Genomic DNA, 27,299 nt, shown 5'->3' with positions numbered 1-27,299 from the left:
ATGTGATTACTAAAAGGATATATTAAAAATAGTTATTATACAATTATGTATATACATGGATCCATGTTAAAAAGTACAATATAATATAAAAACAACAAGATACAAGAAAAAAACAAAGGAGTCTAAAAACAGATTAATGCTTGGATGACAGTCTTAAAATATGACACGTGTAAATGAATAGTCCTCCAGATAAAGATAAAGTTAAATTCTGTGCCGAAATTTGAAAAAAATGTATCCATTGTGTGTAGAAAGAAAATTTAGCATATTGCTGATGAAAGGGAAAATAAAAAATAAAAATAAAAGGAAAATATGAGGAAAAAATTAGAAAGAAGCTAAAAAATAGATAAAAAATGCCCCAAAAATACCCCCCAAAAAAAGAACAAAAGGATATTGAAGTATACCTATGTGCTTGATGTGATAAGTGGTACCTGTGGGAAATAGAATAACACAGTGCAATAAAGCAAAATATGTTGAATAAAGAGTTTCCTGATGTGAGGCTTACCGTAATTGTCAACGCATTTCGGCCTATCTATAGGCCTTTCTCAAGACTCTTGATAAGTATGACATTTCTTTAAAATATGAAAATTTAATGTTATTTTTGATTTTTGAATGTTCCTAATAGTTCAAATATACAAATTCTAATTTTAAATGTGTATATTCGATATATTATGAACATTCAAAATCATATGTTGAAATTTCGAACTGCATACGTTAATTTGAATCGAAATAAAAAGTCAAAATTTTGAATTGCAAAAATTAATCAAGCATACATAAAATTCAAATATTTGAACAAATATTACCGAATGTTAATTCAAATTTGAAAACAAAAATTTGAAATTAGAATCTTTGATAAAAAATTTTAATTTTATTCTGAGTATGATTGAAAAAAAAAATTGTTTTAAATTTCGAATGTTGTGAAATATTTGCCCATCCGTAGTGGTAGTCAATCTTTACTTCTAGTTTGATTAGATTAAAGTGACTACACCAGAGTTTTTAATTTTTTTAAAAGATAGATAGTCCGTTTATTACCCATTCCCCAGTTTTGCAAAACCAACAATGTTATATTAATATAGTTTTTACCTCTGTGATTACCTTTTATCTAAGCCTCTGCATACTGCCTCCTTATTTTAGTTCTTTTGACAGACTTGCATTTTAGCCAATCAGGGCTGACTTCTAGGTAACTCCACATGCATGAGCACAATGTTATCTATATAGCACACATGAACTAACGCCCTCTAGCTGTGAAAAACTGTTAAAATGCCCTGAGATAAGAGGCTGCCTTCAAGGGCTTAGAAATTAGCATATGAGCCTACCTAGGTTTAGCTTTCAACAAAGAATACCAAAAGAACAAAGCAAATTTGATGATAAAAGTACATTGGAAAGTTATTCAAAATTACATGCCCTATCTGAATCATAATATTTTAATTTTGACTAGACGGTCTTGACTTAATTGCACTATAAATGGTGCTGCTATCCTTAGTTGTAACCTATGTAATTTTAACTTGAACACATGGTACTCAAATCTGGCCCATTTAATACCTGGGCTGTAAGCAGTCCTGCAGAATTCTCATCCCAAGATGTGGAATAATTGTGGAGTTTACAGAAGGGATGACCTCTAAAAGCATAACTTGCTTTGCTGTTTGCAAGTGTTCTAACTGTATTATAAACCCCTCCACATTCTGCTATTTGACTATGAGCTTTCTTTACTACAGGCACCATATAGCTGTTAACCATATAGCTGGTATTTAGCGAGATTCCCTTTAAGCTAAAGCTTTGGCATTTAGCAAGATTCCCTTTGACTTAAAGCATTGGAATTTAGAGAGATTCCCTTTAAAGTAAAGCATCAGTATTTAGCAAGATTCCCTTTAAAACAAAATGTTGGTATTTAGCGAGATTCTCTTAAAGCTAAAGTGTTACTAATTAGCGATATTCTTTTTAAGCTAAAGCATTGATATTTAGCAAGATTCCCTTTAAGATAAAGCATTTTTTTAGCGACATTTCCTTTGAGCTAAAGCATTGATATTTAGGAAGATTCCCATTAAGCTAAAGCATTGGTATTTAGCGAGATTCCCTTTAAGCTAAAGCGTTTGTATTTAGCAAGATTGTCTTTAAGCTAAAATGTTGGTATTTAGCGAGAGTCCCTTTAAGCTAAAAGGCTGGTATTTAGGAAGATTCCCTTTAAGCTAAACAATTGGTATTTAGCGAGATTTCCCTTAAAATAAAGTGTCGGTATTTAGCGAGATTCCGTTTGAGCTAAAGCAACAGTGTTTAGCAAGATTCCCTTTAAGCTAAAGTATTAGCATTTAGCAAGATTCCCTTTGAGCTAAGGCATTGGTATTCAACAAGATTCCCTTCAAGTGTTGATATATAGCGAGATTCCTTTTAAACTAAAATGTTTGTATGCAGCGAGATTCCCTTTAAGCTAAAGCGTTGTTGTTTAGCGAGATTCCTTTTAAGCTAAAGTTTTGGTATTAAGCAAGATTCCCTTTGAGCTAAAGAATTGGTATTTAACAAGATTCCCTTTTAGATATAATATTGGTATTTAGCGATATTCCCTTTAAGAAATAGCAGACATATATAGCTTTGGCATTACTTTTTGGTAATTAGAAGGCCACTGAAGGCCGCTAAATGCCGCTGTGCACCACACTTGTATTATGCCCAGCAGTGACGGGGTTAATTAGGTAGCTTGTAGGGAGCTTGCAGGGTTAATTTTAGTTTAATGTAGAGATCAGCCTCCCACCTGACACATCCCACCCCCTGATCCCTCCCAAACAGCTCTCTTCCCTCCCCCACCCCACAATTGTCCCCACCATCTTAAGTACTGGCAAAAAGTTTTTTTTTTATTTATTTATTTTTTAAAATCATATTCTGCTGTGTAGGATCCCCCCTTAGCCCCCAAACTCCCTTATCCCCACCAAAGAGCTCTCTAACCCTCCCCCCACTAACTATTCCCCACCATTTTGGGTACTGGCAGCTATCTGCCAGTACCCACTTTGCAATAAAATGTCATTTTTTTAATAAAAAATACTCATTTTTTCTGTAGTGTAGCTGCTCCCCTCCATAACCTCCCCCCTCCCCCTCCCATATCGCTTTTTGAAAGTAACCCCCCTCCTCCTCTGCCACCCACCACCCTCTCTCCCACTGCCCAGCACTTTGAAATTTTAAATGATCCTCTGCTAGATCGCGGGTGCACGTGCATGCGCACGCACGCGCCCGCCCCTCACCCCGACATATCTGCTGGCCAGAAGGAAGTTTCCCAGCGATGGGCCACCCACCCGCCTCCCTGAAATGGCTCCCACCCACCAACGATCAGCACCATCGCTGGCCGATGCAGAGAGGGCCACAGAGTGGCCCTCTCTGCATCGGTGTGCCAAAAAAGGTATTGCAGTGATGCCTCAATATCGAGGCATCACTGCAATACCTTGAAAGCATCTGTTTGGACTCTTCACTGCTTGTTGTTGCATGTGTTGTTAGCAGTGCACCAGGTGATTGCTGATGTGTGCCGTTTCCACACCGAGTCTTATATATATATATATATATATATATATATAAATCAATGTAAATATTTGCATAGGAAACTAGCACATCTAGGCAAGAATCCCCGCTTGCTTTTCCCAAAAAATACCTCATATACAATGTTACCAATGCACAAGAGAATTCTGGGTAAGTTATGCAACTTACCCAGAATTCTCTTGTGCATTGGTAACATTGTATACAAGGTATTTCTGGGGAAAAGCAAGCGGGGATTCTTGCCTAGATGCACTAGTTTCCTATGCAAATATTTACATTGATTTAATTTTGAGACATGGAGGATTTTAATTTCAGTTTTTTTATCTCCCCCCCCTAATTTTAATGAATTTATATCTATATGGATATGAGCTAACAACGACTGATGTTACTGGCAATTAATATAATACTGGTGGGATATGGATAATCTGCTGGATGGCAATTACTGGAATTCATGTGGAATGGCTTTGTGTGTGGGAAAATTATTAGAATGAAAAAACATTAATATTTAATAAAAAAAAAGATGGAGGGGAGGAAGACAAACAGTGATGTAAGTCCATCTGAAGGAATTAGGAAAACTACTACAAAGAGACAGTTAAAGGGAAGAAAATACACGAAATATGAGAATTTTTGTTTTAAGATTTTCTTTTTTAATATACTTTATTTCCACTATTTCAAGCCAAGACTATACCAATCTCTGCTGGCTTTAGAATGGAATCATCTTCACCTGAGCAGTGTGCTGGATGGAAGGAGTTAAAAATACAATCTAGCTACACAAGTTGTGCAGTACTACGCAACGTGTAGGGAGATTGTAATTTAACTCCTCCTTCATTGGTTTTCACTGTCCAGCCAGGCATTGTAGGGAGTTGCGGCACAACAGGGGTGACACCATCAGAGGAGATTCATTTCTGCTTCATTGTGTCAAGAACCACCAACATCTTCTCATGGACCACCAGTGGTCCATGGATCACTGGTTGGTGATCGCTGCTTTAGATTGTAAAAGTTCTGATAAGGGGGCCTATCTATCAAGCTCCGAATGGCGGCAGTCAGCAGGGGGCGGCATTGCACCAGCAGCTCTTGTTAATAACTATTTAATAACTATTCTACCTAGTTAAAATAAATACAAAGTTGCCTGTAAAATAAATATAAACCCTAAGATAGATACAAATGTAACTATTAGTTATATTGTAGCTAGCTTAAGGTTTATTTTATAGGTAAGTATTTAGTTTTAAATAGGAATACTTTATTTAATGATAGTAATATTTATTTAGATTTATTTAAATTATATTTAAGTAAGGGGTGTTAGGGTTAGGGTTAGACTTAGGTTTAAGGGTTAATAAATTTAATATAGTGGGGGCGACGTTGGGGGCGGAAGATTAGGGGTTAATAAATATAGGTAGGTGGCAGCGGTGTGGGGGGGGCAGATTAGGGGTTAATAAATATAATGTAGGTGGCGGTGGGCTCCGGGAGCGGCGGTTTAGGGGTTAATAATTGTATTTAGTTGCGGCGGGTCTGGGAGCGGCGGTTTAGGGGTTAATAAGTATAATATAGGTGGCGGCGGTGTAAGGGGGTGCAGATTAGGGGTGTTTAGATTCGGGGTACATGTTAGGGTGTTAGGTGTAGACATTTACCATAGGAATCAATGGGATATTGGGCAGCAGCGAACATGAGCTTTTGCTGCTTTCAGACTCCCATTGATTCCTATGGTATCCGCCGCCTCCAGTTGGGCCGGAAAAGTGCCGAGCGTACCTGCTAGTTATTTGATAACTAGCAAAAGTAGTCATATTGTGCCGAACTTGCATTTGGAACATCTGGAGTGACGTAAGCATCGTTCTGTGTCGGACTGAGTCCAGCGGATCGTATGTTACGTCACTGAATTCTACTTTTGCCGGTCTGTAGGGTTTGATAATTAAGGCGAATCAGGCTCACCACAAATACGCTGCGGAATTCCAGGGTATTTGCGGTTGACAGCTTGATAAATAGAGGCCTATGTAAAGAGACAGCTTGTCTGTATGCTTGCAAATTTGGAACACCTAGACCACCTTCCGAAGATAGTTGGGCCAGTGTATGTCTTGGTAATCTTGGGGGCCGAGGTCTCCAGATATAGTCATTTATGATTTTTTGTAAAAGGTTAATGTGGTGGGAGGTGTTTGAAATAGGAAGCAATTGCATTAGATATAGGGCCTTAGGTGGTAACATAATTTTTACTGCATTTATGTGCCCTAGCCAATTTAGATTCTTTGGGAGCCATGATGAAGTGAGCCGGCTGAATTCTGAAATTAATCTGGCGTAATTATTTTTATGGAGAATATCAGAATTGTGAGATATATGGACCCCTAGGTATTTTAAAGAAGATTTTTGTAGTTTAAAAGAGAATTTTCTGAGTAATTCACAAGTGATCGTATGGGAGAGATTTAATGCCATTATTTATGATTTATTAAAATTAACTTGAAAATAAGAAACCAGGCCATATGCTTTAAGTTCTTCCAGTACCGCAGAGAGAGAGACAATTGGGTTAGTCTAAGTCATTAAAATATTGTCAGTGAATAAGTTTATATATTTGGTGATCTACTTGTATTCCTTTAATTTTGCTATTGAGGCGCAGATTAATGGCTAGTGATTCTAAGGCTATTATAAATAGTAGAGGGCAAAGAGGACATCCCTGGTGGGAACCATTGTGAATCTCGGAAAAGTCAGATAGGCATCCATTAACTCTTATGCTAGCTGATGGATTATGGTAAAGGGCAAGTATTTGTGATCTGTCGATAAAAAACAGGAGGGCATGATAGTTGAGGAGACAAATTCCATGAGGTCTAGTACTTTGATAGTGTTGTCTTTGGCTTCTCTCTGCGGCACAAAGCCAACCTGATCATTATAAATCAAGTATGGCAATACTGGGTTCAATCTGATCGCTAGAATTTTAAAGAAAAGTTTTAAGTACACATTTAATAATGAGATGGGTCTGAAATTTCCCGGGGAATCTGGTGATTTGCCCGGTTTGGGAATAACTGTAACATGCGCTTGTGTCATTGTATCTGGGAACTGAATATGATCAGGGATTTGGTTGAAAGGATTGGTAAGGTGTGGAACTACAGGGAGTGCGGAATTATTAGGCAAATGAGTATTTTGAACACATCATCCTCTTTATGCATGTTGTCTTACTCCAAGCTGTATAGGCTCGAAAGCCTACTACCAATTAAGCATATTAGGTGATGTGCATCTCTGTAATGAGAAGGGGTGTGGTCTAATGACATCAACACCCTATATCAGGTGTGCATAATTATTAGGCAACTTCCTTTCCTTTTTGCAAAATGGGTCAAAAGAAGGACTTGACAGGCTCAGAAAAGTCAAAAATAGTGAGATATCTTGCAGAGGGATGCAGCACTCTTAAAATTGCAAAGCTTCTGAAGCATGATCATCGAACAATCAAGCGTTTCATTCAAAATAGTCAACAGGGTCGCAAGAAGCGTGTGGAAAAACCAAGGCGCAAAATAACTGCCCATGAACTGAGAAAAGTCAAGCGTGCAGCTGCCAAGATGCCACTTGCCACCAGTTTGGCCATATTTCAGAGCTGCAACATCACTGGAGTGCCCAAAAGCACAAGGTGTGCAATACTCAGAGACATGGCCAAGGTAAGAAAGGCTGAAAGACGACCACCACTGAACATGACACACAAGCTGAAACGTCAAGACTGGGCCAAGAAATATCTCAAGACTGATTTTTCTAAGGTTTTATGGACTGATGAAATGAGAGTGAGTCTTGATGGGCCAGATGGATGGGCCCGTGGCTGGATTGGTAAAGGGCAGAGAGCTCCAGTCCGACTCAGACGCCAGCAAGGTGGAGGTGGAGTACTGGTTTGGGCTGGTATCATCAAAGATGAGCTTGTGGGGCCTTTTCGGGTTGAGGATGGAGTCAAGCTCAACTCCCAGTCCTACTGCCAGTTTCTGGAAGACACCTTCTTCAAGCAGTGGTACAGGAAGAAGTCTGCATCCTTCAAGAAAAACATGATTTTCATGCAGGACAATGCTCCATCACACGCGTCCAAGTACTCCACAGCGTGGCTGGCAAAAAAGGGTATAAAAGAAGAAAATCTAATGACATGGCCTCCTTGTTCACCTGATCTGAACCCCATTGAGAACCTGTGGTCCATCATCAAATGTGAGATTTACAAGGAGGGAAAACAGTACACCTCTCTGAACAGTGTCTGGGAGGCTGTGGTTGCTGCTGCACGCAATGTTGATGGTGAACAGATCAAAACACTGACAGAATCCATGGATGGCAGGCTTTTGAGTGTCCTTGCAAAGAAAGGTGGCTATATTGGTCACTGATTTGTTTTTGTTTTGTTTTTGAATGTCAGAAATGTATATTTGTGAATGTTGAGATGTTATATTGGTTTCACTGGTAAAAATAAATAATTGAAATGGGTATATATTTGTTTTTTGTTAAGTTGCCTAATAATTATGCACAGTAATAGTCACCTGCACACACAGATATCCCCCTAAAATAGCTAAAACTAAAAACAAACTAAAAACTACTTCCAAAAATATTCAGCTTTGATATTAATGAGTTTTTTGGGTTCATTGAGAACATGGTTGTTGTTCAATAATAAAATTAATCCTCAAAAATACAACTTGCCTAATAATTCTGCACTCCCTGTAGAGTATCTATAAAAGTCTTATAAAAATGGTTTGTGAAGCCATCAGGGCCAGTTGCTTTACTGGGTTTTAAACTTAAGATGGCATTTCTGACTTCCTGTTCTAATATAGGTTGTTCTAGTGTTGTTTTAATTTCTAGTGGTGTATTAGGTATCAGAATATTTAGTAGGTATTTTTCACAGAGTTTACTATCGCCTAGATTACGAGTCTTGTGTTAGCCTTAAAAAGCAGTGTAGAGAGGTCCAAACGCTGCTTTTTAATGCCCGCTGGTATTACAAGTCTGGCAGGTACAGGTGTACCGCTCACTTTTCTTCCGCGACTCGAGCATACCGCAAATCCCCTTACATCAATTGCGTATCCTATCTTTTCATTGGGATTTTCCTAACGCCGGTATTACGAGTCTTGGAGAAAGTGAGCGCTACACCCTCTCCTGTCAAGACTCCTACCGCATTTAAAAGTAAGTAGTTAAGAGTTTTATAGGCTAACGCCGTAACATAAAACTCTTAACTAAAGTGCTAAAAAGTACACTAACACCCATAAACTACCTATTAACCCCTAAAGCGAGCCCCCCCCCACATCACAAACACTTAAATAAAATTTTAACCCCTAATCGCCACCACTTTAATAAATGTATTAACCCCTAAACTGCCGCACTCCCACCTCGCAAACACTAGTTAAATATTATTAACCCCTAATCTGCCGTCCCTAACATCGCCGACACCTACCTACATTTATTAACCAATAATCTGCCACACCCAACGTCACCGCAACTATATTAAAGGTATTAACCTCTAAACCTAAGTCTAACCCTAACCTTAACACCCCCCTAACTTAAATATAATTTAAATAAATCAAAATAAAATTAATACAATTAATTAAATTATTCCTATTTAAAACTAAATACTTACCTGTAAAATAAACCCTTAGCTAGCTACAATATAACTGATAGTTACATTGTATCTAGCTTAGGATTTATTTTTATTTTACAGGCAAGTTTGTATTTATTTTAACTAGGTAGAATAGTTATTAAATAGTTATTAACTATTTAATAGCTACATAGCTAAAATAAAGACAAATTTACCTGTAAAATAAAACCTAACCTAAGTTACAATTACACCTAACACTACACTATCATTAAATTAATTACCTAAACTACCTACAATTAATTACAATTAAATTAAATAAACTAAAGTACAAAAAACAACAAACACTAAATTACAGAAAATAAAAAAATAATTACAATTTTTTAAAACTAATTACACCTAATCTAATCCCCCTAATAAAATAACCCCCCCCCCCCAAATAATAAAATTCCCTACCCTATACTAAATTACAAATAGCCCTTAAAAGGGCCTTTTGCGGTGCATTGCCCCAAAGTAATCAGCTCTTTTACCTGTAAAAAAAATACAATACCCCCCCAACATTAAAACCCACCACCCACACACCCAACCCTACTCTAAAACCCACCCAATCCCCCCTTAATAAAACCTAAAACTAACCCCTTGAAGATCACCCTTTCTTGAGACGTCTTCACCCAGCCGGGCACAAGTGGACCTCCAGAGGGGCAGAAGTCTTCATCCGATCCGGGCAGAAGAGGACCTCCAGACGGCCAGAAGTCTTAATCCAGGCGACATCTTCTATCTTCATCCATCCGGAGCGGAGTGGGTCCATCTTCAATCCAGCTGATGTGGAGCATCCTCTTCAAACGAAGTTCAACTGAAGAATAAAGGTTCCTTTAAATGACGTCATCCAAGATGGCTTCCCTTCAATTCCGATTGGCTGATAGGATTCTATCAGCCAATCGGAATTAAGGTAGGAAAAATCCTATTGGCTGATGCAATCAGCCAATAGGATTGAGCTCGCATTCTACTGGCTGATTGGAACAGACAATAGAATGTGAGCTCAATCCTATTGGCTGATTAGATTAGGTGTAATTAGTTCAAAAAAATTGTAATTATTTTTTTATTTTCTGCAATTTAGTGTTTGTTGTTTTTTGTACTTTAGTTTATTTAATTTAATTGTAATTAATTGTAGGTAGTTTAGGTAATTAATTTAATGATAGTGTAGTGTTAGGTGTAATTGTAACTTAGGTTAGGATTTATTTTACAGGTACTTTTGTATTTATTTTAGCTAGGTAGTTATTAAATAGTTAATAACTATTTAATAACTATTCTACCTAGTAAAAATAAATACAAAGTTGCCTGTAAAATAAAAATAAACCCTAAGCTAGATACAATGTAACTATTAGTTATATTGTAGCAATCTTAGGGTTTATTTGATAGGTAAGTATTTAGTTTTAAATAGGAATAATTTATTTAATTGTAGTAATTTTATTAAGAATATTTAAAATTATATTTAAATTAGGGGAGGTGTTAGGGTTAGGGTTAGACTTAGGTTTAGGGGTTAATAACTTTATTATAGTGGTGGCGACGTTGGCAGCGGCAGATTAGGGGTTAATAAATTTAATATAGTTGCTGTGACATTGGGGGGGCAGAGTAGGGGTTAATAAATATAATGTAGGGTTCAGCGATGTTGGGGGCAGTAGATTAGGGGTTCATAAGTATAATGTAGGTAGCGGCGGTGTCCGGAGCGGCAGATTGGGGTTAATAATATAATGTAGGTGTTGGAGATGTCAGGGGTGGCAGATTAGGGGTTAAGAAGTGTAAGATTAGGGGTGTTTAGACTCGGGGTTCATGTTAGGGTGTTAGGTGCAGACATAAAATGTATTTCCCCATAGGAAACAATGGGGCTGCGTTAGGAGCTGAACGCTGCTTTTTTGCAGGTGTTAGGTTTTTTTTCAGCCGGCTCAGCCCCATTGTTTCCTATGGGGAAATCGTGCACAAGCACGTTTTGCCAGCTCAGTCACCGCTACCGTAAGCAGCGCTGGTATTACTGTGAGATGTGGAGCTAAATTTTGCTCTACGCTCACTTTTTTGTGGCTAACGCTGGGTTTAAAAAAACCTGTAATACCAGCGTTTTCTTAAGTGAGCGATGAGAAAAAAAGGCCCGTTAACAACGCAAGCCTTACCGACAAAAACTCATAATCTAGCCGTATGTGTTTCCTCTTTTCTTAAGGGAAAAAGATTGTATAATTTATGATAAAAGGTTTTAAAAGCATCTGCTATGCTAACTGTATCTTCTATGTTAGAAATATTTTCACCTTTTAAAGAGTGTATATATGCTTTATGTTTTTGCTGTTTAAAAGCTTTTGCTAGCATCTTACCTGCCTTATTGCTTTCGCAACAGAGACGCTGTTGTAAATAAGTATACTGGTTCTGTGCTTTAGTGTGAAGTAATTTATTCACAAGTGTTCTGGAAGCTAGTAAACTTAGGATTTATCTTATGATAATGTAAGTAGTCTAGTTCTGAATTTTTTGTGCAAGGAGTTTATGTTCCAATCTTTCATTTTTAGTTATTTGGGCATTTAGTTTTAAAAATTCACCTCTCATAAAACTTGTATGCGCTTCCCATAGGGTAACAATATTAACATCTGGAGTAGTAAGACTGAAGTTGGTCGTCGAGTTGTAATTTATGTTTAGGATCTAATAAGATTAATTCATTCAATCGCCACTAGAAAGTTTTTAGAGGCATGGATGGCCAAATCATGTCACAAGTAGCCATGGAGTGATCAGACCATGTAGTGTGTTTAATGCTAGCTTCGGATACATAAGCGAGGGCAAGGTGATCCATCAGGATGTAATCTAATCTGGAATAATTTTGCTGAGGATGAGAAAAAAAAGTGTATCTTCTTTTTTGTGGAAATTTGAATCTCCATGTGTCGTGGAGTGACAGTAATTTAAAGGGACACTGAACCCACATTTTTTTCTTTTGTGATTCAGATAGAGCATGCAATTTTAAGCAACATTCTAATTTACTCCTATTATCAAATTTTCTTCATTCTCTTGGTATCTTTATTTGAAAAGCAAGAATGTAAGTTTAGATGCCGGCACATTTTTGGTGAACAACCTGGGTTGTTCTTGCTGATTGGTGGATTAATTTAACTGACCAATAAACAAGTGCTGTCCATGGTACTGAACCAAAAAACTTAGATTCCTTCTTTTTCAAATAAAGATAGCAAGAGAAAGAAGAAAATTTGATAATAGGAGTAAATTAGAAATTTGCTTAAAATTGCATGCTCTATCTGAATCATGAAAGAAAAAAATTCGGTTCAGTGTCCCTTTAAGGTTTTGCCAAATTGATTGTAGGGTATTTTGGGGTACTAAGGACCTAGAATTTGAACAGTCTATTCTTGGATTTAACGTTACATTTAGGTCACCTGCAAATACTAGTGGATCCTTGATTATTGGAATTAATCTAGCAGTAATTTGTTTTAAGAAAGTATCTTGGCCCTTGTTTGGTGCATATAAATTAACAATAGTGATTGGTTTGCCAAATAGACGACCAGTTATACATATTTATCTCCCTTCTTTATCCTTATCAGTGTGTATTACTGTGAAAGGGATTGACCTATGTATAAGTATGTTTACACCGTTTGTTTTTTTTGATGGGTTAGTGCTATGGAAGTGTTGGGTGTAAATAGGAGAGAAGTGCTTAGGCAAGTGTTGCAATTTAAAATGGGTCTCTTGTAAAAGAATTATATCACCTCCTCGTTTCTTAATATCTCGAAAAGCCAATCTTCTTTAAGAGGGCAGTTAAATCCCTTCACATTTTGAGATATAAATTTTATTTTCCCTTGTTGTTTTTTCGTCATTAATACTATTCCTGACTAAAAAATATGTACTCAATTTAAGATGATGTGAGAGTAGCAATACAGGGTAACGTGAAATAACTACAATTAAACTAAACAAACTAAAAACATTTTTTGACAACATTAATAACAAGTCGAGAATGTTTAAGGATGTCTAGAATCCTTATCATGTAAAACTCTTAACATACATGGTGATCTAAAAAACAATTAGAGCATATTAACTGAAGAACTGTGCACCTTGTAAGGCAATGAGGAGCAACAAATGGCATTACAATAGCTTAAGTATCTAGCATATATTATACAACACTTATCCAGAGAAAAAAAAAAACCCAAAAAACAAAAAGTTAATACCTATGCAAGACTAATAGTTGATGGCTAAGCGTTTCTCACAGAGTCCTGTTCAAGGAGAACTGATGTATTCCTCTATATGAGGATAAATAGTCAAAGGATACATGGCCTGAGGTTTCAGGTGTCCTCTTTATTTGTTGTTCTGTTTTTGAGGTTTCTTTGGTTGAGAGTGACTTCTGCCATTTTTGTATTTGTGAGACACAAAGTGCGGAGGGTCTCCAGTAATGCAAAATGTTCCTTTATTACAAAATTATGCCCATCACAGGATCAGAAAGAAGCACGACATTTCGGGGCACATGCCTCTTAATCATGTGTAAAAACAATGAACAGATACACCTATTTAAATAGGCAACATTCTATGTTAGTAACTAACTAATAATTACACAGTGCCCTCTAGTGACATTTTCAAGGTGAATCTAATACAGAAAACAGCTATGAAGCCTCCAAGGGCTAGCAAAATATTATGCTAAAACACACAAGTAATGCTTTGATTAAAAAAAAGGCATTATCCAAAGAACTGCCTAAATCTTCCTTAAATTTTTCTTAACTTTTTCTAAATAATACAAATAGTGGACAAAAACAGCTCAAAATAAATTAACCCTCTTGTTACTCTCTTATAAGCAGATGACAAACACCTAGGTAAAAAAGACAAGAAAAAGAGAACAAGGTCAGAATATATACATTAAATAACATTCTAAAGTTTTCAACAGATGAATATCACCTAATAAAATGCAGACCAATAAATTTCTCTATTCATTCCCTTCGGTTCCAGAGTACTTTCTTATAAGCAGATAACAAACACCTAGGTAAAAAAGACAAGAAAAAGAGAACAAGGTCAGAATATATATATTAAATAACATTCTAAAGTTTTTAACAGATGAATATCACCTAATAAAATGTAGACCAATTAATTTCTCTATTCTATTCTTACACCTGATGTTACTCTTGTGTTCTGTGTTCTGTGATGCGATCGCGAATGCGTCTGGAGGATTCCCCAATATAGGCATGCCCACATGGACACTTAATCATATAAATCACATAATTAGTGTTACATGGGAAATGGTCCTTATATTGATATTTGTGTCCAGTGTGGGGATGTAAAAAATATACTGAGGTGAGGGTAGGTGGCGCAAATCAATGCTGATTCCCTGTAACGACGTGTTACTATCCCAATGTTGGTTGTTAATATCTTTATATTCTTCGTAATGTGAGTTCCGCTATGAATTCAATTTAGCCCAAATTGCTACGTTTTAATTACGTTTTAATTACGTTTTAATTACTACAATTGCTAATAGTATCGATTATTCTATTTGTGCGACTATGTATTAATAATATACTCCTTAATACATAGTCGCACAAATAGAATAATCGATACTATTAGCAATTGTAGTAATTAAAACGTAATTAAAACGTAATTAAAACGTAGCAATTTGGGCTAAATTGAATTCATAGCGGAACTCACATTACGAAGAATATAAAGATATTAACAACCAACATTGGGATAGTAACATGTCGTTACAGGGAATCAGCATTGATTTGCGCCACCTACCCTCACCTCAGCTCATTTCTATAAAACATTGGGATAAAGTTTTATAAGGTGTGCATTGATCCCCTCCTTACTTACAGTCTAATCACTATCCCAAACGCATGTAAAAAATATAGGCTTTTGATGATTGTACTACAATTGCCACATCATAAACAGGGGAAACAACCTACATTTTTCTTGGTTATAAATTGTTGAGATAAATTTTTGCCAGAGCCAATGTCAGCTTTGATCAATGTATCTCTCAAACTTTTGCTGCATTTGTACACTGGCATTGGGGATTGGCAAAATTCCTCAATATTGGGATTACAACTGTTTAAAATACCCCAATGTTTACGTACAATTCTAGATACATCCTGACTTTGTCTAGCGAACTCGAATACAAAAGCAATTATTTTACTTTTATTCCTAGTTCTCTGTGATTTCAAAAGAATATCCCTGTTCATAGGTAATACATCATCAATAACATGTGTGATTAAATCATTGGGGTACCCCCTTTCCAAAAATATATGTCCCATTTCCATAAGTCTATAGGGGACTCTAGACTCATCTGCTACAATGTGTTTGACCCGCAACATTTGACTTTTAGGTCCTGTGATGGGCATAATTTTGTAATTAAAGAACTTTTTGCATTACTGGAGACCCTCCGCACTTTGTTTCTGACATTTTATGTTGAGTGAGCTAGGTAGTAGCTCCAGGTGGGTACCTCCTATTGGATTGTGTGCTGGATTCATCTCTTTTCAATTCTTGTCTTTGTCGCAAGGGTATTAGTGTTGGTAGTGTTTCCAGATTAGAGTCTTGCCTGTGGTCTGTTGTCTCCGGTTCAGGTATATTTAGGGTTCTGCATATTTCCAATATGTCATCCGGGGATTTACATATTAACCGTCTGCCTTTCCATGTGATTAGCAGATGGAACGGGAAACCCCACCTGTACACAATGTTTTGCTTTCGTAGAATTGAAGTGAGGGGCTGCATTTCTTTTCTCTTTTGCAGCGTTCTGCTGGATAAGTTGGCGTGGATCTGTAATGGCGTAGATCTGTAAATTGGCCTCATTATATCTGATAGGCTGCTTTGCACAGGCTTGCTTAAAAATTTCTTCCTTGACCTGATAGCTAGTAATTCGAACTATGACATCTCTTGGCAGTTGTGTTCCAATTGGTTTAGGGTGCAGCGCCCTATGAGCTGTGTCTATCTCAACTGAAGTTGAAGTGTCTTCATCTTTAAGAAATCTGAAGAGACCTTGCAGGTATTGGTCTAACTCTGTGGATTCTATCTGTTCAGGGTTACCCCTGATTCTAATGTTGTGTCTCCTGTTGCGATTCTCAACGTCATTAAGATTATTCTCTAGCTCTTGAATGATGTCATCACTTGGCTATTTCTGTGTAGACACAAGATATTGCAGCAGTATCTATGCAAGTTTCCAGGCTTTCTACTCTTTGTCCCATGTCGGTGATTTCCTTCTTAAGCTCTGAAATGTCATCTTTTATGCACTGCTTAACCTATACTATTGAAGTTGAGAAATCCTTTTTTGAAGGCAGGGTATCAAGCAGTGCCCTACGTATGGTAATTGCTTCCACATTGGGTTCATCTTCAGAGTCTGAGGATGGCGGGATATCCCGCTGTGAGGGAGATTGTTGTTTCTCATGCAAAAGAGGAGCTGAGTCCATAGTTTTGAAAAAGTGATTCACAGAGGGAGTAGAGGAAGCTGTGTTTTTCACGTGGCTCTCCCTCTTGTTTAATATTTTAGGAGACATGTTAGCTATAGAACTTGTTGTGATACAGGAATATTGCTGTGCTGCACTAGAATTCTGCCCCCCTTGTAATAGTATTTCTAATACTTTCTTTAAATGTAAAATTCTAATTAAGCAATATTCGAATAAGAAAAATTCAAATGTATAAATTTGTAATAGTATTTCTAATGCTTTCTTTAAATGTAATATTCGACTTATGCAATATGTGAAATGGAAACATTCAAGCTGATATATTTGTATCTATTATGTATCATTTTACTAAATTCCCTACCACATGAACTATTGAACTTCTGAATAGCATTTGATAAATCGAATGTTACATTTGATATAATTATGAACATTCAAATTTGAAAGTGACATTTGAAAATGATAAATAGCATTAGATTATAGCATTTTTAAGAATATTCGTTCTTATTAACATTCGATTATGTAAATCGAATTTCTTCAATAACACTCATTCTAACATTTGAATTTGAATATAAACACATTCACCCATCCCTAAGAATTGCCTATACAATGCAACAAATGTTGCTGAGTTCACTAAAAAGTATCAAACTCAGTGTTAACAGTTACTTCTGTTATGAGAATGTCCCTTGTTCATGATCCAATGGAAAACTATCGGTATGTACAGTTCATTAAGAGGAAATTAAAGGGACCCATAACACCTGTCTGGTAAAACTTCTTTTAACTAATTTATTAGCAAATAAAACCCTAAGAAAGCATGGATGTCTATGTGGTTTGTTCAGCTTACCCCAACCAGTCCAAATAAACTAATTTCAATCACAATGTTGATCCTGTGCTAGATGCTGCCATGTATGCCACCATATTGTAACGCGCGTTGTACACAGCAGTCACGTGATGTGCACGGCATATTCTGTTATGTATGCTTAGAGGAAATACATCTCCAGTGCAGAAGCACTCTCTTACTGTGATGCACAGCGTGCCCTGCAGTGTCTACTCTGTTACTTATGTCAAAAGTTTTATTGTGCAAAACGGATCACACTTTAAACAAATCTGATAAATATAAATATAATACTTTCTGTGGTTAGTTTACACTTTCAAACATAATATATATAATCTCCATTCTTCTCTCTCCGTCCCTCCCCGGAGCTTGCTATTTATAATTATACCAGTGCCTGGAACCATGCATTCATACACACTCTAGGTTTTAAAAACGGTGGTGTACAGTATTGTTTTATTATTATTTATTCTACAATGCTAGTTATAATTTTTCATCTGGACAATTTTCTCTATTTCAGTATATTTTTAAAAATATTTAAATTAATTTGTGTCTGTTTTAATCCAGCCAAGCACAGTTTGTGATAAGTATAACTTTGTTGCACTTACTGCTCCCTGTTCGCTCTCAGATTCTCTTGTTTTTGTGTTGATCTCTGCACTGTGCATGCTACGGGGGAAAGGGAAAGGATATCACTGCTGAAGTGTGAACTGCTGTGCCGGGGAGATCTAAGTCCGTGCATAGCTGTTTGTTTTAGAACGGTTAGGCTCTACCTCTGCCTACTTTATAACACTTGTGACAGCTGAAAATAAATCACTGCAGTGGCAGCAAGCAGCCCTGACTGTTAAAAAAAAACACATTGAGTACGGCTGCAATGTTGCTGTGCAATTACATAAATACTAGATTAAAAATAATTTAGATTAAATAATAAATTAAAAACGTTTCTTTTAAAAAGTATTTTACTTCAGATGAGATTTATTTATTTTTTTGCATTGTGAGAGCAATTGGAAATTGCATGGAAACATTATGGACATACAAAATACATTCACCTAGATTTAGAGTTTTGCGGCCAAAGGGGTGCGTTAGCTACGCATGTTTTTTTCCCCCCGCACCTTTTAAATAATGCTGGTATTTAGAGTTCTCTGAAGGGCTGCGTTAGGCTCCAAAAAGGGAGCATAGAGCATAATTTACCGCAACTTCACCTCTCAATACCAGCGTTGCTTACGGTAGCGGCCAGCTTGAAAAACGTGCTCGTGCACGATTCCCCCATAGGAAACAATGGGGCAGTTTGAGCTGAAAAAAAACCTAACACCTGCAAGAAAGCAGCGTTCAGCTCCTAACGCAGCCCCATTGTTTCCTATGGGGAAACACTTTCTAAGTCTGTACCTAACACCCTAACATGAACCCCGAGTCTTAACACCCCTAACCTTACACTTAATAACCCCTAATCTGCCGCCCCCGCTATCACTGACACCTGGATTATATTATTAACCCCTAATCTGCCGCTCCAGACACCGCCGCAACCTACGTTATCCCTATGAACCCCTAATCTGCTGCCCCCTGTTATCACCTACATTATATTTATTAACCCCTAATCTGCCCCCCCAACGTCGCTGCTACCTTACCTACACTTATTAACTCCTAATCTTCCGACTGGACCTCGTCGCCACTATAATAAATGTATTAACCCCTAAACCGCCTCATTCCCGCCTTGCAAACCCTATAATAAATTTGATTAACCCCTAATCGGCCCTCACTAACATCGCCGATACCTAACTTCAAGTATTAACCCCTAATCTGCCAACCGGACCTCACCGCTACTATAATAAATGTATTAACCCCTAAAGCTAAGTCTAACCCTAACCCTAATACCCCCCTAAATTAAATATAATTTAAATCTAACGAAATAAATTATTTCTTATTAAATAAATTAATCCTATTTAAAGCTAAATACTTACCTGTAAAATAAACCCTAATATAGCTACAATATAAATAATAATTATATTGTAGCTATTTAAGGATTTATATTTATTTTCCAGGCAACTTTGTATTTATTTTAACTAGGTACAATAGCTATTAAATAGTTATTAACTATTTAATAGCTACCTAGTTAAAATAATTACAAAATTACCTGTAAAATAAATCCTAACCTAAATTACAATTAAACCTAACACTACACTATCAATAAATTAATTAAATAAACTACCTACAATTACCTACAATTAAATCAACTAAACTAAATTAAAAAAAAACAAACAAACACTAAATTACAAAAAAAAAACCACTAAATTACAAAAAATAAAAAAAGATTACCAGAATTTTAAACTAATTACACCTAATCTAAGCCCCCTAAAAAAATAGCAAAGCCCCCCAAAATAAAAAAATGCCCTACCCTATTCTAAAATAAAAAGTTAACAGCTCTATTACCTTACCAGCCCTTAAAAGGGCTGTTTGCGGGGCATGCCCCAAAGAAATCAGCTCTTTTGCCTGTAAAAAAAAAACATACAATACCCCCCCCCAACATTACAACCCACCACCCACATACCCCTAATCTAACCCACCCAAACCCCCCTTAAAAAACCTAACACTAAGCCCCTGAAGATCTCCCTACCTTGTATTCACCCAGCCGGGTATCAACGATCCGTCCAGAAGAGGGTCCGAAGTCTTCATCCTATCTGGCAAGAAGAGGTCCTCCAGAGGGTCCGAAGTCTTAATCCTATCCGGCAAGAAGAGGTCCTCCAGAGGGTCCAAAGTCTTTATCCAGGCGGCATCTTCTATCTTCTTCCATCAGGAGCGGAGCGGGTCCATCTTGAAGCAGCCGACGCGGAGCCATCCTTCCTCACCGATGGACTAACGACGAATGAAGGTTCCTTTAAATGACGTCATCCAAGATGGCGTCCCTCAAATTCCGATTGACTGATAGGATTCTATCAGCCAATCAGAATTAAGGTAGGAAAAATCTGATTGGCTGATTGAATCAGCCAATCAGATTCAAGTTCAATGCGATTGGCTGATTGGATCAGCCAATCAGATTGAGCTCGCATTCTATTGGCTGTTCCGATCAGCCAATAGAATGCAAGCTCAATCTGATTGGCTGATCCAATCAGCCAATCGGATTCAACTTGAATCTGATTGGCTGATTCAATCAGCCAATCAGATTTTTCCTACCTTAATTCCGATTGGCTGATAGAATCCTATCAGCCAATCAGAATTCGAGGGACGCCATCTTGGATGACATCATTTAGAGGAAACTTCATTCGTCGTTAGTCCGTCCGTGAGGAAGGATGGCTCCGCGTCGGCTGCTTCAAGATGGACCCGCTCCGCTCCGGATGGAAGAAGATAGAAGATGCCGCCTGGATGAAGACTTTGGACCCTCTGGAGGACCTCTTCTTGCCGGATAGGATGAAGACTTCGGACCCTCTGGAGGACCTCTTCTTGCTGGATAGGATGAAGACTTCGGACCCTCTTCTAGACGGATCGGTGATACCCGGCTGGGTGAATACAAGGTAGGGAGATCTTCAGGGGCTTAGTGTTAGGTTTTTTAAGGGGAGTTTGGGTGGGTTAGATTAGGGGTATGTGGGTGGCGGGTTGTAATGTTGGGGGGGGGGTATTGTATTTTTTTTTTACAGGCAAAAGTGCTGATTTCTTTGGGGCATGCCCCGCAAAAAGCCCTTTTAAGGGTTGGTAAGGTAATAGAGCTGTTAACTTTTTATTTTAGAATAGGGTAGGGCATTTTTTTTATTTTTGGGGGCTTTGTTATTTTTTTATGGGGCTTAGAGTAGGTGTAATTAGTTTAAAATTCTGGTAATCTTTTTTATTTTTTTGTAATTTAGTTTTTTTTTTTTTTTAATTTACTTTAGTTGATTTAATTGTAGGTAATTGTAGGTAGTTTATTTAATTAATTTATTGATAGTGTAGTGTTAGGTTTAATTGTAACTTAGGTTAGGATTTATTTTACATGTAATTTTGTAATTATTTTAACTTGGTAGCTATTAAATAGTAAATAACTATTTAATAGCTATTGTACCTAGTTAAAATAAATACAAAGTTGCCTGTAAAATAAATATAAATCCTAAAATAGCTACAATATAATTATTTGTTATATTGTAGCTATATTAGGGTTTATTTTACAGGTAAGTATTTAGCTTTAAATAGGATTAATTTATTTAATAAGAAATAATTTATTTCGTTAGATTTAAATTATATTTAACTTAGGGGGGTGTAAGGGTTAGACTTAGCTTTAGGGGTTAATACATTTATTATAGTAGTGGTGAGGTCCGGTCGGCAGATTAGGGGTTAATACTTGAAGTTAGGTGTCGCCAATGTTAGGGAGGGCAGATTAGGGGTTAATACTATTTATTATAGGGTTTGCGAGGCGGGAGTGAGGCGGTTTAGGGGTTTATACATTTATTATAGTGGCGGCGAGGTCCGGTCAGCAGATTAGGGGTTAATAAGTGTAGGTAAGGTAGCAGCGACGTTGGGGGGGGCAGATTGGGGGTTAATAAATATTATGTAGGTGTCGGCGGTGTTAGGGGCAGCAGATTAGGGGTACATAGGTATAATGTAGGTGGCGGCGGTGTCCGGTCGGCAGATTAGGGGTTAAAAAATTTTATTATAGTGGCGGCGATGTGGGGGGGCCTCGGTTTAGGGGTACATAGGTAGTTTATGGATGTTAGTGTACTTTAGAGCACAGTAGTTAAGAGCTTTATAAACCGGCGTTAGCCCATAAAGCTCTTAACTCCTGACTTTTTTCTGCAGCTGGAGTCTTGTCGTTAGAGTTCTAACGCTCACTTCAGCCAAGACTCTAAATACCGGCATTAGGAAGATCCCATTGAAAAGATAGGATACGCAATTGGCGTAAGGGGATCTGCAGTATGGGAAAGTAGCGGCTTGAAAGTGAGCATTAGACCCTTTCCTGACTGACTCTAAATACCAGCGGGCGGTAAAAAGCAGCGTTAGGACCCCTTAACGCTGCTTTTGATGGCTAACGCAGAACTCTAAATCTAGGCGATAGTAAGTTGCACATGTAAAGTAAAATTTATTTTGTTTATGTACAATGCTTTATTTTGTAAATTCCATGTTTTACAAAGCTAATTATGGCACAGATAGGCACTTGGGCAGACCTGATTCTTGCTTTGTTCCTATTATTAGTTGTAGGAGCTTATAGTATCATGTATCTACACTTGCCCTTTTATTTACAATAGTATGTTCAAAACTGATGCATTTGCACAGAGTATATCTTTCTCAACACACTGCAGCACATGCTCTGCATCACAGTGAGTATTTTCTCTAAGCAAACATACATAACAGAATAAAATGCTGTGCGCATCATGTGACTGCTGTGTGTACAATATGGCGGCACACATAGCAGACCCAATCTCTGGATTAACATTGTAATTTAAATCACTCTATTTGAACTGTTTGTAGTAAGCGGAACAGCCAGCATAGAAATTTATGATTAGTTGTTTTAAATTATTTAGTAGAAGTTAGTTTTAAGGAATTTTAACAGGTGTTAAGGTTTCCTTTAACCTTTAAGCCGACCAGATGAAGGTAGTTCTTAAGAACAATAACAGGCAATGTTGTATCTGTGGCATTGGCTCAATGCTAAAGTGCTTTATCCTTTTGTATATGTCAGGCTCTCAAATATCATATTTCCAAATGGTATATATACGCTACACAAACCTCTGCTGCAGGATCTAGATGCAGAGATGAGTTCAAAGGCAGGATTAAGGATCTGTCCCAGGAGGTGAGTGAACTCGCTGGTATCTGCCTCAAATAGTGTTCTTGTCCTTTGCTGCAAATCCCTAGTACAAGGGTGAGTTTCAAGGGCAGAGTCAAGGATTAATCCCAGCAGGTAAGTAAACCCTCCGGTATACGCCTCAAGGGGTGTCCTCGCTCTCCAGCCAGGTGCTCCTTCGACGCGGTGGGCGTACAACCCTCCTCTCTGATACCGAGATTACCTGCTTCATCAGAGTGTAGATCACTTGTGGTAGGTCGCAGCTGTCAGGAGTTATTGTTAAGCGTGTTGGAATATTGATGAGAGCCACAGGTTATGGTTAATGGGTATAGCATTATTGCGGTGATCTCTACTGCTCTTTTAAGCAAATATTCAAAAAAGGACACTAAATTCCACTGCTTGCTCAGTAGATAGTTTATTTCCCGTGCCAATTCATCAGAAAAAAAGGTTACAAACAGTAATGCTGACACATTTTGCAATTGCACTTCATCAGAGGCTATAGATTCTAAGGGTAGCAAGTGGCTGGATCTATTGAATAGCCAATGGTTAAGTATGTATGAAGTAATGGCTTATTGCTTGTGAGATCCCAATAGTATAAAGAGACCCTTATCATATATAAAAATGGCTCATAATGAATACAAAAAAATGTATATATAAAAATACATAAAACAGGTGTTTAAAACTAATGTACAAGAAATAATACAAATATAATAAAATTGTAACAAAATCTTATATCTGTATCTCTGTCACCTCCTCTTTTTTTGCACTTAACCTGTTCTATAATTGTCCATCTAAAAGTGTTGACACTTTTATTATGTGCCAACCTAAAATGTTGGACTAATGGTGTCGTGAGTTTACCAGCTTTTATATTGGAGACATGCTCCCTAATTCTTTCACGAGTCTCCCTTGTTGTGAGACCTGTATATTGAATTCTGTACTCTGTACAGGTCAGTAAATAGACTACATAACCTGTCCTACAATTTAGACATGTAAAGTGGCTAAATGACTCTCCAGTGACAGTGCTAGTAAAGCCTTCCCCTTGCTGTAAGTATTCTCATGCTATGCATTGCGCATAGCTGCACTTATATGTCCCTTTAAATCTAAGCCAAGATGACCCTTCCATGTTTTTTTTCTTTAACTGTGTTGGAGCTAGTATAGTTCCAATGCTTGTTCCTCTCCTAAATGCATATCTGCAACCCTTTACCACTATATCCACCAGGCTGTCATCTGCTTTTAATAGATTGAAATGTTTCCTTATAATGTTACAGACTTGGTGGTATTGGCTGCTGTATTGTGTAATAAAAGATACACCTTCAAAACTCTTAATCTGTCTATTTCCTTTATTTCTAGACTTAAGGAATACTTTTCTTTCAATACCCAAGATGCTTTCTCTATACGACTTCACCTCACTTTTTCTATAGCCCCTTCACAGAATCTCTCCTCCAGCTCAAGAGATTGTTTTTCAAATTCCTCATCAGTTGTACAATTTCTTCTGAGTCTGATGAATTGTCCCTTGAGGACTGATTTGAATACCCTTTTGGGGTGATTACTCTTGGCGTGGAGGAGAGTGTTTCCTGTGATGAACTTCCTGTAAACTTTAGCATTAACATTTCCTATCTATGTGCCTTGTAATGTGACATCCAGAAAATGAATACTTAATCCACTAAATTCAAATGTGAACTTAATTCCTGCCTCATTGTCATTTAATATGTGCACAAAGCTAGTGGCTTCTGCCTGGGTGCCTTTCCAGACGACCAGAAGGTCATCTATATATCTTCTATAGTACAGTATTTTAGATTTCCAATGCTTGGCCCCCATAGCTGTCCCACACCTTTGGAGGTAATGAACATCTTCAAATACAAATGCATTGCGGGTAAGCAAAAATTGAGTTACTCTCAAAATGTATCTGCAGAAGTCATGATTGAAATTAGTGAACCTTTGTAGACAAAAACTCAAGGCCTCTAGGCCTTTCTCATGAGGGATGGAGGAATATAGCGAGGCAACATCAATGGTTAGCCAGCTATATCCCTCCTTCCAAACAAAGCTCTCCATTTCCACCAACAATTGCTTAGTGTCTTTTAGATAACTAGTCAACCCTTTAACTATTGGCTGCAAAATCTCATCAAGCTACTGGGAGAGAGGCTCAAAGAGAGAAGCTATTCCGCTGATGATAGGTCTACCTTTAATCTCTACCAAAGACTTGTGCACCTTGGGCAAAAAGTTAAAAACAGGTGTCACTGGATTGTCATCAACCATACACATTATCACATTAAAATACCTAATGTCCGTATGTGCATATATTACAGGATCTCTCAATTCATAAAGGCATATTTTATGTGTCAATCAATAATAGAAGGCGGTCCTTTGATCAAATGTGCTTAAAAATTAAGCTCCCTGTGAATAGTGATACACTACATTTTAACCTAAATTAAATTGGTGCACACAATATAGGTATGGACTATCAATTGAATACATTGGTCAAAATAAAATATATGGTATACAGAATATAAATAAGCATATTATTCAAATGTCTACTGTATTTCTGATGTCATAAGACCATTTCATACATAAAGAAAAAAGCTTATTACACACTGGCAAGACAGAGACTAGATAACATAACAATAATACTGGAAGACATTAGATACCCTATGTCAGATCAGCAGACCTCAACAATATATCATTGGTCTACCTGTATAATTGGCAATCAGGGGCTTAGGTTGTATAAAAACATTATTTTATTATATCAACAGATACAAATGATCATAGTGTCCCACATATGCAGTATTGATATGATAGTATTATCCATAACTAGAGTTCAAGATTTTTTGAAAAAGTGGTTTGCCACTATATACACTTGCCTGTGTATATAGTGTAGGTCTCACTGTGTTTAAGATCATTGAACCACACTTATAAGTGACAATCAGGCACCCTGAGATCTGTTATAATGCCACTCATCAAAAGGGTCTTACCCATTAACAAAGTTGTCCTTATCCTCAGAAGACCAATATAGGATGGTGGAGAGTTAAGCCACACCTAGTATCCATATCTTTAAGGACCTTATAGTTGAATTCAGTGTACAGCCACTGTAATGGACAACAATAGTTAGCTAATAAGAGATTATAGCCTCAGGAGGCAACAATTTACCAGCTTTTAACTAGTAGGGAATTGCATCCAGACATCCACCCACCCTCTCTATGAGCAATATGACTTGCCTATTATTGTGGGTGATTATATTATTTTCTACTGCTCCAGCGGTGACTATATTTTAACACTCCTACCACCGACTTCTCTTTTTATAAGAAGGAACTTTTATCTTTGATAAAACTCTGCCTTGCAAGCTGGGACATTTTTTTTCCACATTAAAACTGAATTTATAAATTTATTTTTTGGGAGTTTGTTCTCCTTATACAACCATGCCACCTACTGGTTATTGGTGTAATAAAATCTCATCTACCACTCAGGGGGCACGCTTGGTTGGGAAGCAGTGCCATACCCAGAGACTAGTTATCTCAAAACAACAAAATGGCCTCTAAGAAACCAAACAAATCAGACAAACCAGGGAAATCTGCATCTGTCAATTCCTATTTCAAACCCTCTCAGGGCGATAAAAGATATGGGGGACACAGGCATACCAACGTCTATTACATAGGACTCTTCTATGGACACCACCCCGCTAACTAAAGCAGATCTACATCTACTTGTTTCCAAACAGGATATCACAAATAGTTTTAACAAAATCTGGGAGAAAATGGATTCCATGCACACCTCCATGACAGCAAGTCTAAATGACATCAAACAAGAAATCACAGATCTTGGTTCCAGAGTGGAAACACTGGAAGAAAATAGAGACACCTTAGTGGAGGATGTTGAAATGACTGTCCAGCAAGTCTCCGAACAACAGCACGAGGTATCGGATCTATTGGACAAGATCGAGGATATGGAAAACAGAAGCCGGCAAAGTAACATTCGCCTTAAAGGTATCCCTGAATCGGTAATGTCAGATGAACTGCCATCCTACTTATATCAATTATTCTGTGCCATAACAGGGGGGGATCAGTCCACAGAAATCAAGATTGAGAGAGCTCACAGAGCTCTAAAACCCAAACCCAAAGCTAGCAATCCACCACGAGATGTTATAGTGGCATTCCTGAGATTTCCAGAGAAGGATAAGATCCTCAGAGAGGCAGCAAAACAACCAACCTTTAAATTTCAGGGTAGCGTAGTTCACTTTTATCAAGATCTGAGCACTAGGACACTCCAATGGAGGGGGCTCTACGTCCTCTCACCTCCCTTCTTCAAAAACATGACATCAAA

The 27,299-nt window shown here is 37.4% G+C and overlaps 1 long non-coding RNA gene across 1 annotated transcript in view; it reads left to right on the top strand.

The window, feature by feature from the left end:
- Positions 1-27,299, top strand: part of LOC128635768 (uncharacterized) — a 93,807-nt gene that overhangs the window by 56,615 nt on the left and 9,893 nt on the right. The window lies entirely within an intron of this gene.

Source organism: Bombina bombina, chromosome 7 (assembly GCF_027579735.1).
Source record: "Bombina bombina isolate aBomBom1 chromosome 7, aBomBom1.pri, whole genome shotgun sequence".
NCBI lineage: Eukaryota > Metazoa > Chordata > Amphibia > Anura > Bombinatoridae > Bombina > Bombina bombina.
This window is presented reverse-complemented; position numbering and strand designations above follow the sequence as displayed.